Below are 17,470 nucleotides of genomic sequence, written 5' to 3'. Positions count from 1 at the left end.
TGTCAATGGTAATCTTTCCAGTTTTTCAATGCTCAGCACTGTATAGTCTGCCCCTCTTTGTGACAAAGAGATGTGTTTATCTGTAAGGTTAAGCCCAGTAAACAATGACGTTGTGTTGATAAACCTCCATGGCACGTAGCCTGAACACAGATTTTGCAATGTCCAGCCTAGCTGCATTATAGAACGTAATTGAGACTGGCCATGTTGTAACATTAGCAAGTCTTGTTCCATTATGTCAATTGCAGAGGATACAATTCTGTCCAATAAATATATTCTGGAGGACAGAGTAGTTAACCCATTGTCCACTACAGAGAGAGCTTTCTCCAAGTTAATACGATCAATTTCTCGTATTCTTTCTGCAGTTTCGAATTGTGATATTTTCCAAGCCTCGTTGTACGCAGCATATATACTGCTGTATATGAAACGTTTTTGCCGTGGTTTGCGAGGTCCCAATAGGAAATCTCACAAATCATTGCTTTATTTAAGTAAAGTCAAGTGTTGTTTAATTTCTGGAAGTGTAGAAGTTTTCAGCCATTCAAGGCATAGTTTCCCTACACTATATGTTGTTACTATTCCTGGATGTTGTCTCTGGGAGTATCTTGGATCTGGCCTGTTAAGAATTAAACCCTGTGTTTTGTTAAGGAATCTATCTTGACAGTTATTGGTGTCGGTGGGCCAGATTAACCATTTTTTCCAATTGGGACTAGTTCTGTTCAATTTGAAAACATATTGTACGTCTATCTCCCCTTCTTTAGTTTTGTTATTTTCAGGTATGGGCTTTGGTATAGATCGTTTAATTAAATCTTTTATTTTTGCTATGCCAAGACAAGAAGTTTGTTGCACAGTGTCATTTAAAAACATTACTTGTTCAGGTATAATGCAGGCTCTGAATAAAGCTTCCAGACCTTGCACCTGCCATTCTTTTGTGCCCCAGACAGTTTTTGTCTCGATGTTGTCTTTCCAGAAGTCGTAACCCAATTTGGACAACTTAGCATAAAAGTTTGCAGAATAAATTTGTTTGGTATTGGTCAACATTGTTTTCAATCCTGTCTTATTTACATTTTTGAAATAAAACTTTTCTGGATCTGTAACATTAAACCCTGAGAAGTAAGGAAACATTTCATAAAATCTTTTAACGCTGCCTTTTTGTGGTGTTGGACAATGTTCCCATTGATTATACATAAAAACATTTCTCGGGCTTGCAGATTTGTGCAAATAGAGATGACCAAAATGGTTAAAACAATACATTTGTTCATAGTCTGGTGACCCTTCTAAATAGTCATGTTCGGTATATTTCGCAGACATTTCTAAATCTGACATCATATTATTATTTGTCTCAAAGTCCCAATCATCAGAGAATGTGCTGAGTGTTACAAAGTCATTCACAGAAACCTTGAACTGATGTGGAATCCTCAGCATCTCTACCGGGCCATAGATATCATAATCAGTTCTATCCCATACTATACCTCCTGGTATAGGGATGGCTGTGATGTTTACTGATGAAAGTTCTCTTTTTTCAACATGTGATGATTTGTGCGGTTTTAGGACCAAGTTGATTTTCTGACCTGCTGTGTCCATTGTACTGTATTTTCCATCTATCATTTGTCCCAGGCTTAAAACCAATATTAGCCAGAACAGGAGGAAAAACAGGAGAAAAAATGCACCTAAACCAATCCAAAATTCAGTCCAGGTATATTTATTCAAGTTCATGAAAAAGTTCTGTTGTTTTTTCTTTGAGAGATTTCATTGTTGTTGTATCCTCAGGTTCACTTGGATCCTCAGAAAAGTAATCAAAGTTGATGAAATAGCCAGATGCAGTTCTGTCAATCGTTTGAATGGCATCGGGGTTTGTTGAAATTGCTGAAACTGTTTTTTCCTTTGTCATGTTAGTGTATTCAGGTGCTACATCATTGTAGACTGGTGTTTCTGGTCGAACAGATATTTGGGTCTCAAGAGGCACGAGTTCCATTGCTTTGTTGCATAGTCCTTCTTTGCTTACTGCAGGTTTATCAAAGGTGATAAGTCTTTCAGTTTGAGCCTCTTGGATTGTAGCAAGATTTGGCTGTCTGCTACATCTTGGGAGTCCACTTAGCCTACTACTTTTTATTGGCCACATGTTGAGCTTTTACCAGGTCGATGGACACAACTCTGTTCTCCTTTTTACCAACAAGGGGCGGTAGTACTACTGATCTCGTTCCTTGGATTCCTAAGACAGGTACTGCTTTTCTGTAAGAAGGCCCAAAATCCTTCTTCACCGCTATCTTTTCCCTGACTAGATCCCCAATCTTTGAAATCCAGACAGGTCTTGCTGGGACAGGTGGTTTATCTTCAGTGGCTGTTGGCTTTTGTGTTGTGTTACTCAGACCTCTTCTTGATTCATTTAAGTCCTGTAAGACAACCAAACGATCTTTGACATCAAAGGGTTTCTGTTTTACCACTGAAGTCTGACAATCAAGATCCTCGATAATCATTCTAGTACCAAATAGTAGCTCATAAGGAGTGATTCCCCCAGATAATTTCTTGGCAGATTGTTAAGACTACGTTGGACACTTATTAGATGTTTGGCCCACCCATCACCCAAACCTAATACCTTTGCTGTTATGGATTTCTTTATGTCACGGTTTTTATTTTCCACTACCGCATTACCCTCAGGATGGAAGGGACTAGAATACCGCAATGCAACACCCAAACTAACCATGGCCTTTTTGTAATCTCGAGAGCTACACGCAGGACCCTGATCAGAATGTAGCGTGCCTATTGTGTATGTGCCGATAAAGACTCGCAAATCCTTTATAACAGTCCTGGCGTCAGCCGAGCGCTGGGGCCATAACCAAATAAATCTCATGCAGGAATCCACTGTGACCATGATATATTTATAGTTGCCATCCCGTGTTAAGGGACCACAGTGGTCCAGATAAACACACGCTAGAGGTTTATCTGAAATCAAAAGGGGCGTTTGTGCAGGACGTTTCACTGTAGAGCGCTGGGGCCATAACCAAATAAATCTCATGCAGGAATCCACTGTGACCATGATATATTTATAGTTGCCATCCCGTGTTAAGGGACCACAGTGGTCCAGATAAACACACGCTAGAGGTTTATCTGAAATCAAAAGGGGCGTTTGTGCAGGACGTTTCACTGTAGAGACTTTAATTTTCTGGCAGATTTCACATTCCAGTACATAGTCTCTAGTTTGTTTCCTCATGCGTGGCCACCAGTATCTCTGTTTTAATAATGATACCGTGGCGGAAACACCTGCGTGTGCAGAAGCAAGCCCTTCATGTGCTGCAATTATTAGTCCTAACCTGTGTTCCATGTTTGGTATTGCCCTATCCCCCACTCCAGGGATTTTACCAAAAGGAACATTGTTTGCATCAGTTATATATGAGTATTTTACTGGAAAGCCTTTCGGGAGTGTCTTACCACTATCTTTGATTGAAGCAGTGACAGCTTGCATTATTTCGCTGTCTACTTTTGTTTTTGACCGGGTGATAGCAGCTACGGAAATCGTTTGCCCAGCTGCCTTCGCGGCTTCATCAGCCAATGAATTCCGTGCAACGTGAACTCCATCACGCTGATGACTCAGTGTATGTATCACGTGAGTCTTTTGTAGTTGTTTTTGTAAAAGAACTACTTGTTCCCAAAGCAACTTATGCTTGATTGTGCCACCTTTAGCGTCTTTGAATCCGTTTTGAACCTAGTTATGCAGATACTCATTGTAAAATTGGACGCAGTAATACGAATCACACACTATAAGTGTGGGGAATTCGCGATCGGTATTTTCAAGTGCCATCTTGAAAGCCTGTAGTTCAGCTCGCTGAGCTGTACAGTCTCCGAGATTGATTGAGTTTTTGTGACGATAGGTCTAAATTTGCCTTTGCGCCAGCGACCTTTAACAATCGCGCATGCAGCACTATAGGCTTGTTTACCCCCAATTGCGGGCTGTGCTGATCCATCTGTATATATTATACAGCCATAATGTTCAAGAGGAAGAATTTCGGTTGGCAGAGGACATTCGTGTTCATATTGCAGAAATTCTTGTGTCTTTAGACTAGGATAAAAAAAAGTATTGAACATCTGCTGCAGCAAGAGAGTTAACCCATTGTATCCATCTCAGATGTAGAGCTTTTGAATTAGGAATGCTCGCTCTTGTCACTGCCTCTAAGGCAGGTACAGGTGTAATGATCATCATGCGTTTACCCTGCGCGAGATCTCTCTCTTTTGCTACAGCAGTTTGAACCGCTGTCAGAATTTTCGCTGTAGAAGTGAACTTCATTTCTGCTTGTGTGTACAAATGTGATTTGTAAGCTATTGGTACCGTTTCTCCTTCATTAAAGTTTAGGTACGTAAATCCGCATCTTCCTGGGATGATTCGGAATACAAGGTTGCGCACGTTTTCGCGTGTTTCTAGTTTAATTTTTGCTAACATGTCTGTTTGGACTGAATGCAAAATTTCTGTGTGTTTGAGTCCAATGTGATGGTTTAAAATCAGGTTTGATTAATTTGTAGAGAGGTTTAACCCTCTCTGCATAATTCAGAACGTAAGTTCTTCCGAAATTCAGGAAACCTAGAATTGATTATATGTTTTTCAGCGTTTTTGGGGGTTGAAGCAGCGCACATTTCTCTAGAAAGTTTGCTGCTAGGCTTTTGCCTTCACTTGACAATTCATATCCCAAGAATATGACATTGACGTGGGCAATTCTTGAGTTTTTTAAATTGAATTTTTACCCCTCAGAAGCGAACCCAAGTATTATGGTGTTCACTCTTTTCAAGGGCTTGTCCAAGTCGTCATCCGTAAGATAGATGTCATCGACATAAGATAATGCCTCATCATCGTACGTTTGGAGTAACTCCGTTACTCTTGCTGAAAATAACCCTGGGCTATTCTTGAATCCTTGGGGGAGACAACAAAATTGTCGCTGTGTCCCCAATATTGAGAAAACGGTCAAATGCCTGCTTTTTGGTGCAATATTTTGACAGAAAAATCCATTTGAAATATCTAATGCCGTTTTATATTTTTTGCACACAATGTTATTCTTCAGTGTTGCACTGTGTGAGTTTTGTACTGCAAATGTTTTGCAACAAGAGTTTAAGTGTCTGTAATCCAATACTAGACGATATGAATTGTCTGGTTTGGATACAGGAAACAAAGGATTGTTCATAGATGAGGTGCATGTTTCAATCATCCCTTTGTATTCAAGTTGATTTAAAATCTCCCTGACCTGTTTTTTAGCTTCTTGCTTAACTGGGTACTGCCTTTGTGCAGTGGGCTGTTTTTTTAACTGGATTTTATGGTGAGGAGAATCCTCATCCCATCCTGCGTGATTTTTATATAATGCTGGAGCTTGGGCTACTGCCCATTTTCTGGCATATGTATATTTTGTATGAATTGGAATGTGATTAGAGAAGGTTGGCATAATTATCTCTTCGCCATGTGGGCACTCCCTTACAAATTCAGATGGCCAGTCTTGTTCAGCTAGAAGAATGTCATAGCCCTTAGAGAGCTCCTCCCAAAATAGTGCTCTATACTAACCCTGGCGTCTGAAGTTTCAACCTGAATGCATTCATTCAAGTCCACTGTCTCCATATGATCGTTCAGGATCTTGAAAACTATGGTTACTTCTGCTGCACTGTCTAGCATTGTCTCATCCCACTCCCCGTTCTTGAGTTGTGTCCTCAAGATCCTCAGCATGTCTGACTTTTATGCTTGCTACCTTCTTTTTGGAAAACTGAGCTTTTTTACTTTGGTGAACGGGTTCCTTGTCTTTGGACTTGACGAGTGCTTCCTTGTGTTCTGACCGTCCTCTTCTTTCTGATTTCTGCGAGGAAGTCTGAAAAGATCGAGAGGGACGTGTATCATTATCTTGATATCTATCAGGTTTTTTCAAATTATCCCTATTCCTAAGATTATATCTCTTTTCAGAGGGATCCCTTCAGGGAGACTTGTCTCTCTGTTGGGGAGATCTTCCTCTGGCTTGAGAATATTTTTCTCTAGGAAGAGTTTGTTTATTACTCTCCCACTTCTTTTTTGGAGTAGTGAGATTATTTTTAATAAATGTTTTTCAGGATTTTCAGTTAGTTTGGGCTTCAATGGTTTACCACCCAAACTATCTCTACCTAATTCTTCATATGATTTTTCAATAATTCTGGCACACTCATAAGGTTGGTCTGCTATATCTGTTTCTTTTAACTTCTGGCGGATTGCCATGGATGCTGCTTCACCTCTAATGTTAGCCAATAATATAGCTGAGACCTGTTTGAAATTTTTCAGGAATTTCATACCTAGATTTAAGGCTGGTTCTGGGCCATATTCATTCTGAATTTGTCTCGGAACATCTGGTATTACCGCCATGGACAGTACACCATGTATTTTTGTGTAGATTGAAGCAAAGACTGTACCCCAAGTTTCACAGTCTTCCACATGCGGTGCAATCCCCATTGGTAAACAGATTGTCACAATTCTGTGTTTTCATGAGGTGAGGGAATACTGCCTCTATTTGAGTAATTTTTTGTGCTAGCCAAAACGGAATTTGTTCCCTTTTGGCGGGTAACTTCCCAATGACTGACTGTATAGTCTGTGGTGTAATTTTGTTTGTGTTTTTATCGCTGGTTGGACTGTTAAAGTCCTCATGACATATTGAACCAATTGTCTATGTATTTTTATCAATTGTTTTAGCTGAGCTAAAAGTTCTCTATCTGACATTTCTTCAATGTCAGGATGTGGTGTATAGCTGGCTAGAACCGGCCATGTAGCTCCTGGTCTACCTAGTGGACCGAGCCTGGTAATGTGATTTTGATGTTTTAGGGCGCCATTAAACCAGAGCTGATGCTCTTGGTAAGTTAGTGGAATATCAACATCCTCGAAAGGAACGTATTCCGCTGGATGTTCCTCTGCTTTGTAGCAGTGGAACTCCCGTGTTCCTGGATTTGCTTGTGGAAAAGAAATCCATGAATAAAATACCTCCGTCTGCCGATATTCATGTGCCTCTATCACAAATATAACTTTACAAACTCTCGAAGATGCCCCATTTTCTATAAGTTTTATATATATGTGATAGAGAAGCAGCCCTCAGATAAGCAAAAGCAAGATAGATATGCTGTCTTTGCTCAGTTGTGTTTGGCCTAAACACCAACAGGGAGCTCCATCATTTTTTGTAGGACTCACCCCTGTTGAGTACTATATGTGAGTGTCTGCCCTGTTTGGCCATTACCATTAGATGCTTCCTCAAAAGATAAACTGTTTCTATTAGGATTTTTGTTCTTGTGATAACAATCTACAGGAACATGCTTTCACTCTACCACTTGCATGTTGAGCCCTTTGCCACTATACTATATGATAAACCTTATGCAGATGTAATGCAGTTTATTCAACGTAGTCTGCAGTTGTGCACAATATGATCAACATGCTATAATTTGCTATAAATAGATAGTAAAATCAAGGAAACTTGACCTGCTTTGCCGAACTTTGGGGCATAATTTGGCCTGTATATGGAAGTTTGGATTATCGTGTATTTGAATTCAAGTTGTGTGAGCCAGAATAAAGCTGTTCCAAGATGGCATGAAATTGCATTATCTGAATCTGAATAGAGCTGTCTCAAGTTGGCCCTGATATTACTTTTTGTCCCATGCAGATGCCTGGAACAGGCTGTCTTTATGTTGGCAAGAAATATCCCTGACACCGCTACTAGACTAACCGGGTGATGGCAATTCATGTTGTTTTGAGTCTGACCTGAGCCGTTCGAAGATGGCACTAATACTTCACTATCTGAACCAGATTAGAACCTTTTTTAAGATAGCTCTGATTTTTCCTTATGTCATGTGCAGATGCCAGAAAACAGCCACCCAAATGCTCTTTGACACCACTACTTGTCTAACTTGGTTAAAATTCCTTTTTCTTTAAAATGATTGTCTGTCTTTTTTGTTTTATTATTCACGTATGTTAACATTCCGGATGGTAACACTTAAATGTTGAGGTTATCATAATCTGAGTTTATTTAACTGTTGGGAGCCCATGGTTATTTACTGTCCCTTAGTAGACTAGTCAAGAGGGTTACTCCTGCATTGAATACATTTAGTTATAGTTGGGTAATTTATCCAGTCCAAGATGGCGCTCATGAGAACTACTCGAGTCACATGATATTTGCGCTTTCACCAATTTGGCTTCGACTTACAGGTGATTTGAGTAGTTCCAATGATATATAAATGCGTGGCTGGTGATAGTCTGGTCTTTCAATGAAACAGACACCATGCACACTTTTCATTGAGGAGCACATGCTGGATAATTTTTTATGTCAGACCAACATCATTTTGCATTGCTTGACCAACTGTACAACTAGGTTGGATTGTTACTTTTCAGTTTTATGATTAAATTGATATTTTTTATGTTTGAGCATGCATTAGGTATAAGTGTAGCATGTTCAAATAGCTTTGGTTCATAACTCCGTGATGTGGTGCCTTTAAATAATAGATTCAATATGGTGCCCTTGCAAGTTGGAGAATAGCGTTCTGTTTTCAGACTGTTGTGATGCATGCCTTGACTTTGTTTGATGACGTCTATTGTTAGTAGTCAGTCAAATTCACTTTATTCTGTTAATGAAAACCATAAAAGCATACTACAAAAAACACAATAAAATGATAGACTTTGTTTGATAACGTCTAATGATTGTGATAATAAAAGACTAGATTTTGGCGTCTTTGGGTTAACGTGTCCATAAAGGCTCATATGTTAGCATGCTAAGAGTGCTTTTCTTTGCAATAGTTTTGATTGCAAGCCGGCAGTCGACTGAATGTATCGCTATTGCAACTATCAATGGTTGCAAAGGCAGAATATTGTCCAATGTGTCATGATGGCTGCATATACTCGAAAATCGTATTGCCGACATTCCATTAGACTCATCTAAAATTATGCTCACATTATCTTACGAATAGCATTCATTTTTGTAATAGTACTCATGTCAGTTTGAAGTCGATTGATTGCACTGGTATCATGATTATGAATGCTCGTGATTAATGTATATGGCTCGTACAATCTGCAATCAGGAGGACCTCTTGGGCTCCTAATACCATATTGTTGAGTTCTCAGTAGATGAATTTTAATATGCTGAGACGTATCCGTGGCCTCATGACTTTCTCGAGGATAAAATATATATATAATCGTACCATACAATTTGAATTATATATCCGCTGTTACTGCATATATTTAACTGTGACAATCTTAGGTGTAGATGCTCAATAGGTAAAAAAGTGATAATATAATAATCTATATGACTTACAATGACAAAAGGCCAATTTATATGCTGATGTTTTTCTGTCTTCTCTTACCTTACAATGGATGATTCTTGGTCGGGCTTATACTGCATTGACCATAATGCGAAGGGGCGACCCGGTTGTGAGGTCAGGAGTGTGCTCCCTCCCTGTTTCCTGTTTTAGGGCTCCCTCGAGCCTCCATAGCTGACGAGCTATAGGCGATGCACCTCCGAGCCCGAGAGGCAACGAAGCCTGGATTGTTTGGCAGCCTCCCAACCACCCCGAATTTTACAACAGCTATCCAGAAACGTGAGCCATGTTTCAAGTCTAGAGACATCGGATACTAGCACCTGCTTTCACCAACTTGGTGTTATACTCACAAACTTTATCCTGAGGCGCATGAACTGCATTGACCATAATGTGAAGGGGCGACCCGGTTGTGAGGTCAGGAGTGTGCCCCCTCCCTGTTTCCTGTTTTAGGGCTCCCTCGAGCCTCCATAGCTGACGAGCTATAGGCGATGCACCTCCGAGCCCGAGAGGCAACGAAGCCTGGATTGTTTGGCAGCCTCCCAACCACCCCGAATTTATCTCTACTGATGACGGATACTATCCAGAAACGTGAGCCATGTCTCGCGTCTAGAGACATCAGATACTAGCACCTGTTTGCACCAACTTGGTGTTATACTCACAAACTTTATCCTGAGGCGCATGAACTGCATTGACCATAATGCGAAGGGGCGACCCGGTTGTGAGGTCAGGAGTGTGCTCCCTCCCTGTTTACTGTTTTAGGGCTCCCACGAGCCTCCATAGCTGACGAGCTATAGGCGATGCACCTCCGAGCCCGAGATGCAACGAAGCCTGGATTGTTTGGCAACCACCCCGAATTTATCTCTACTGATGACGGATACTATCCAGAAACGCGAGCCATGTCTCGCGTCTAGAGACATCGGATACTAGCACCTGCTTGCACCAACTTGGTGTTATACTCACAAACTTTATCCTGAGGCGCATGAACTGCATTGACCATAATGCGAAGGGGCGACCCGGTTGTGAGGTCAGGAGTGTGCTCCCTCCCTGTTTCCTGTTTTAGGGCTCCCTCGAGCCTCCATAGCTGACGAGCTATAGGCGATGCACCTCCGAGCCCGAGAGGCAACGAAGCCTGGATTGTTTGGCAGCCTCCCAACCACCCCGAATTTATCTCTACTGATGACGGATACTATCCAGAATCGCGAGCCATGTCTCGCGTCTAGAGACATCGGATACTAGCACCTGCTTGCACCAACTTGGTGTTATACTCACAAACTTTATCCTGAGGCGCATGAACTGCATTGACCATAATGCGAAGAGGCGACCCGGTTGTGAGGTCAGGAGTGTGCTCCCTCCCTGTTTCCTACTTTTACTCGATGTTAAAATCCCTGATCATTTGTACATAATAATACTACCAAGGACCTATGTTGTTCACAAACAAATCAGAGGTATTTAATACTATAATATCTGAGGTAGATTGTTGTCCGGATCTGTAACACATACGCTATGAATTAATTTCTGATGTAAATCTTTAAAATAACCGAATGAAGTATACTTCTTTATTCTGCAGAACTTTTTATTATTAGTTCAATGAGTTATTAAAAATAAATAGTCTTGAGTTTCTTATATACTTTTCATGTTTAGGGTAACATTATCATTGGTTAAATGTAATTCTGGATATGTGGTAAATATAACACTGTGATTCATATCCTCATTGTCATGTAGGAAGGAATCAGGAAGACGGTTATCATGAATGAGTTCTTTTTGTGAATAAAACTCACATGATGGTTTGTGTATTTGCTATGTCAATAATTCGATATGTCTGTAATGCAATTGTGTAAAATCTATATTATTTTACATCTTTGTATATATTGTAGATATATGTTTTGTACATATCTTGTGGCCCTGAAGAAGTCCTTGTAGGACGAAACGTGTTGGCTACGGGGACTGTGGCTACTGTCTGTTGGTGTGATGATTTTTTAAAGAAGAAAACAAATAAAGAACCTTGGAACAAACTAAACCTATTTGATATGTATTTGTTACATGCATGCTATGCGATCGTTGCGGATATTCATGCTGTGGAAAGTCAAAAAACACGTTTAAATACAAATGTTTCAATTTGATATAATTGTCAAATCTTGAGTGGTGAACAACAATGATACCAATATAAAACTGTGTCTGCACCATCACCCCACATCCAAAATAACTGACCTGTAATAAGCTGATCCAAGGCAATGAAATGACGGCCAACTGAGGGATTGGCACGCAAGGTGAGGCTCCTTTATTGCGATGAGTCCCTGTAGTGAGCTTTGACCCTGGGGGGCACCACGGTGAGCAGAGCATGTGCTCCACCCCCAAGGATCCCAAGTCCTGGGGTGCCAAGCTGCGGACCGGTCCTACTATTGCAGGTGGGAAGAGGCATGCCATCCTGCGAGGTTGAACCTGGAAGATTTTGGGGCTGTGTTCAGGCCTGCATGGCCACCTTGTCTGGATGGGGGTGTGTGCGGCCTGGTCTTCCGACTGGGGTGTCTATGCTGCTGGACCCTGGATCAGGCGAAGTGTGTGCTTCAACCACTGCCGGCATCCTGGGTGCACCCAGTTATGGGCCCCTGGAGCGGCAGATTGTTGCTGGCCTGGCTGGATTCCTGCCACTACAATTTTTTTTTTTAAACGGACAAGTTCGCATTCACATTGACAGGAACCTGGGCTGCACTGTGGCCATACGAGTGCACTGACAGTAGACTGTTAGGGGTTAGCGCTGTGCCCATTGGCTACGTGGAAGCAGGGCAGCCTTGTGCTGAGTAGGACGGAGACATAGACAGGACCATTTGGGACATCCGCACAGGTAATGCTGCTGCCTGTGACCTGCCGCTTGTTGGTGAGTGAGGCCAGACTGGCACACTGCGACCTTCACAGGAGGCCTTTACACCTTCCCCTGCAGCCTGCAAGTGGAGTTAGCTCCTGCTCCGCAAGGGCCAACCTAGACAAGTGGAACGAGGAGACCAATCATCGTTGTGGCAGCCTAAGTCTACTCCTGCTCCACTGGCAGGGTTGCGGAGGTGTAACGGAATTGGGCTGTTGGAGTCACTGAACCCAGTGCCACAGACTACTTAGGATTTCGTGTGCATGACCACAGAGCCCCTGTAGTGGCCCTTCTTCTTATGCCTTAGCAATCTGCTGGCTGTAAAAGCTTGGGGCACATTGCTGTGAGATCCCCAGAATTTGACTGTGACTGCCTCTGCCATGGTGTTCAATCTACCTTTTCACTATCCTACTACTAATGGAAGACATAGTTTGCTCCCTTCTGCAGTTGCACCGACAATAAGGCAAGACAGGTGGAAAACAGACCAAACTGCACATTGACTCTCACTGACCCACTTGTGCCCCCACTGGTAGCTCCATCCACCCTAGTCATGATGAATTGCCTGTGGAAGCCACTACAGACGCTGCGGATATGAAAACACACCTAACAACCATGCAGCAAAGTCTAACCTTCATTAAAAAAAACTGGACACCATGTGCGCCAGAATGGACTCCATCACACACAAATTAGAGAAGAAGGATGGGCACCTAACAGAGGCAGAGCAGAGTCTGCACAGTCAAAGACACCATCTCTACCCACAGCAACCAATTACTCAACATGGAAAATGTGGCCAAGAATAGAGACTTGCAGTGAGCGTTGACCCTGGGGGGCACCACGGAGAGCAGAGCATGTGTTCCACCCTGAGGATCCCAAGTCATGGGGTGCCAAGCTGCGGGCCGGTCCTACTATTGCAGGTGGGAAGAGGCATGCCGCCCTGCTACTTCGAACCTGGAAGATTTGGGGGCTTTGTTCAGGCCTGCATGACCACCTTGTCTGGACGGGGGTGTGTGCAGCCTGGTCTTCTAACTGGTGATGTCTATGCTGCTGAACCCTGGATCAGTCGAGGTTCGTGCTTCAACCACAGCCGACCTCCTGGGTGTACCCTGTTATGGCCCCCTGGAGCGGCAGTTTGTTGCTGGCCTGGCTGGATTCCTGCCACTAAAAACAATTTTTTTTTAATGGACTAGGTTGCATTCACATTGACAGGAACCTGGGGTGCACTGCGGCCAAACAAGTGCACTGACAGTAAACTGTTAGGGGTAATCGCTGTGCCAATTGGCTACATGGAAGCAGGGCAGCCTTGTGCTGAGTGGGACAGAGACACAGAGACCACCATTTTGGACATCCGCACAGGTGATGCTGCTGCTTGTGACCTGCCGCTTGTTGGTGAGTGAGGCCCAGACTGGCACACTGCAACCTTCACAGGAGGCCTTTACACCTTCCCCTGCAGCCTGCAAGTGGAGTTAGCTCCTACTCCGCAAGGACAAACCTAGACGAGTGGAACGAGGCGACCAATCATAGCTGTGGCAGCCTAAGTCTACTCCTGCTCCCCTGGGAGGGTTGCGGAGATGTAACAGGATTGGGCTGTTGGTGTCACTGAACCCAGTGCCACAGACTACTTAGGATTTCGAGTCCAAGACCACAGAGCCCCCTGTAGTGGCCCTTCTCCTTATCCTCTAGCAATCTGCGGGCTGTAAAAGCATGGGGCACATTGCTGTGAGATCCCCAGCATTTGGCTGTGACCGCCTCTGCCATGGTGTTCAATCTAACTTTTAATTATCCTACTACTACTGGAAGACATAGTTTGCTCCCTTCTGCAATCGCACTGACAAACAGAGCAAGACAGATGGAAAACAGACCAAACTGCACCTTGACTCTCACAGGTCCATTTGTGCCCCCATTGGTAGCTCCATCCACCCTAGTGATGATGAATTGCCTGTGGAAGCCACTACAGACGCTGCAGATATGAAAACACACCTAACAAACATGCAACAAAGTCTAACCTTCATAAAAAGAAAATGGACACCATGTGCGCGCCAGAATGGACTCCATCACACACAAATTAGAGAAGCAGGATGGGCACCGAACGGAAGCAGAGCAGAGTCTGCACAGTCAAAAGCACCGCCTCTACCCACTCACTCAACACGGTAAAGGTAAGCCAAGGACAGAGACTTGGAGGCAAGTTCAGACCGGATTAATATACAGGTAATGGGAATCTCAGAGTCTCAGAGCCCATAAATACTGGAAAAAAGAAGACTTTGTTGAACGCCTCCTCACTACTCTCTTCGGCACAGACTCTTTCTCAGAAATGCGCACTATGTAGTGGGCACACTGGGTGCTGCAGTCAAGGCCTCCTCCTGGCAAACCTGCGAGGCCCATCCTTGCCTGTTTTCCCAACCATCGAGATAGAGACACTGCCTTAAGCCTTGCCAGAGATACAAAGAAACTCAAATTTAAGGAGAATGTGGTGACCCTAAACCCAGATTTTACCATTGCGGTGCAGGAGGTGCAGACTAAATTTATACCTATCAAACACAAGCTGCAGCACACACCGCTACGCAATGTGTATCCAGCCAGACTGAAGATCTCCTATCAGGGGAAAGACTACCTCTTCCAAACTCTGCAATAAGCCACTAACTTCATGTGACACAGCTCCTCCTATCTCCCAAGATCCACTTCACCAATTTCTGAACTAGGCTGAATACACTGCCTTATCTGGGAGGCCTCTATAAATTCTACTGTTTGTTTTTGTTCTATGTAGCACTGTGAATCCCTAAATACCAGTGTTGTAGTAATCTTGGGATAGTTGTCAGGGAATACCACGTTACCCAATTGCTATATGCAAAATCTCTTACGAATGCTGTCCCCCTTTGCCCCCAAACTCTTAAACCCTCTTAATGCCCGTTGACCAATGCTTCCTCTCAACTCTGTCAGCGAACCCTTTGAGAGACACCCTAATTTCAATGAGGTAGGCCCCCGACTCACAGGAGGTTCCCCATGGAATACCACTATTTCACCACTTTATGGTTACGTTTAAATGGGTTGATGTATTTCCCTAACAGGATTGGGCCACCAGCGTGGGTGGAGGGGTAAATGGGGTTGTTTACTGAACCATTCGGTAAACGTCAAGACATCATCGCAGTTCTACACTGTTACTACCACCCACTGTTCAGCATTTTCTCTCAATACACTCAATACCTGAGATTTATACTAAGCATTCTACTGTTTTATGAACAGTTCCCCCCCAATGCCACCTGGGGCCCAACTTGTGGCTTTTAACTTTGTGACATGGAATGTTCAGGGATTGAGCACTCCGTGAAAACACAGACAAATACTGGTCTACCTTGATAGGCATATTGTACATGTTGCCTTGCTATAGAAAACTCATCTCATATAGTCCCCTAGTTCTACATTCACAGTTCGTTGGGCCTCGCATAGACAATTCTCCACTTTCTCTACATATGCTCAGGCACGGTTATCATCATTCACAAGGGCATTCTTTACATCTCACTGGGCGCACTACACGACACTCAAAGGCGCTACTCCCTGATGTGGGGCATACTAGTCTCAAGAGCTGTTACAATTGTCAATTGCTATCAGCCCGATACTGATGATCCCACCTTCTTCGTCCATCACTGGGGCCAAATCCCGGTCATAGGTTCACCCTACATACTTTGGGAGCGAGACTCCAATGTTGCACTGCATGCTGGTTCTGACCACTCACACCCCTCTTCTGGCCACTACAGCAACGCTGCACACCACATAAGGAAGAAATACACCCCGGGGTCAGGGAGGGCACATTTTATTCAGGTGTCTACAATAGCCGGTTGAGACTGATTAGTTGTTACCTTCTGAGGATTGGGGACCTGGATTAAGGTCAAACACCTAGCCTGCATATACTCCAATCACTCTCCATCCTGCTGGTGGTGTGCCCCCCCTGCTCTTACACCAACATATGTATCATGGCACCTCTCACCCAGGCTTCTTCTAGACGCCCCATTTTGGGAAGACCTAAGGCAAGAAATTGTCAGCTCCTTCGCTAGGAATACTAACTTGGCCTCAGATGTGAGCACTGTGTGGGAGGCTTTTGAAGTTATGATCAGAGGTATCTGCCTGGCCAAGGTTGGGTGAGTGTTGAGATCCCCATGGGACCAGTTGGAGAAGCAGAAGTGGTCTTAAAGGGTTACAAATCATTGCTGGGGGTGCCTAACAACCCCAACTATACAAACAAATCGGCGCCACGTGACACAATTTCATAAGAAAACAGAAAGGGAGTGTCTATATCATGGGAAGTACGCTTGGCCCAGAGTCTATGGCGAAGGTGAGTGACCGTGGAGTGCCCTTGCCACAATGATCAGAGAAACCCAACTCTGCCAATGGTGTATTGGAGACACGCAGTGCTGACGGGATGCTATGCAGGGACACACCTGACATCCTACGAACTTTCTCTCTCTTTAACGGTTCTTTATACACCTCTTGCAGGACCCATCACTCTGACATTGATGCTTATCTTGATAGGTTCACATCAGGCTGGCTAAATACAGCCCACTCAAACTTCCTGGCAGCAGATATTGAGGAAGATGAAATCAGGGTGTCCATAATGCAGTTACAATCTTGTAAAGATCCCATACCAAATGGCTGCAGGCAAAATATTATCAAATGTAACTTGGTACATTACTCCTGAATTTAAAATCAGTGTATCAGGAGGCTAGGGTGAGAGATCCGCTCCTGCCATCCATGAAAGCGGCCATGCTAATTACTATGGTCAAACTGAGGAAACCCCCGATGCAATTTCTGGTGAGACCTGATCAATCTGGCCTTACCTCAGGGCAGTCTACTTCCCATAACCTTAGCACACTGTGTGTCCTTCTACAGGACATGAAACCAGATTTAGCCTCGGTTGCGGTAGTTTTTTATGCCACCAACGCCTTTGATTCCATGGACTGGGATTATCTAATGACGGTTCTCCGCTGCATGGGGCTCTTGCACTGTGTTCTGACATGGATTGCACTCCTTTATTCATGTCCTCTGGCCAGATTTAAGATTTGCAATAAAGCCTCTGGCTGCAACACTTCACCAACACCACGGATAACACACCATCTGGGGCCATATGTATCAAGGTTACATTTTGCAAGTCTATAATAGCGAAATTTACTGATTCGCTATTATAGACCTGCAAAATGTAATGTATGTAGGTTTTTGCAAACATTTTCAATTCCTACATATTCCTTAATACCGAGTCTCAAATTGTGATTCGCTATTGAGCAATGCCTTCACATTCATTCCTATCGGCCTAGAGGCCCATGGGAATGAATGGGAAGATATTTACAATTT

Source organism: Lissotriton vulgaris, chromosome 3_1, assembly GCF_964263255.1.
Source record: "Lissotriton vulgaris chromosome 3_1, aLisVul1.2, whole genome shotgun sequence".
In the NCBI taxonomy this organism is placed as follows: Eukaryota; Metazoa; Chordata; class Amphibia; order Caudata; family Salamandridae; genus Lissotriton; species Lissotriton vulgaris.
The sequence above is the reverse complement of the archived record's forward strand: the minus strand, read 5'-3'. Positions refer to the sequence as shown.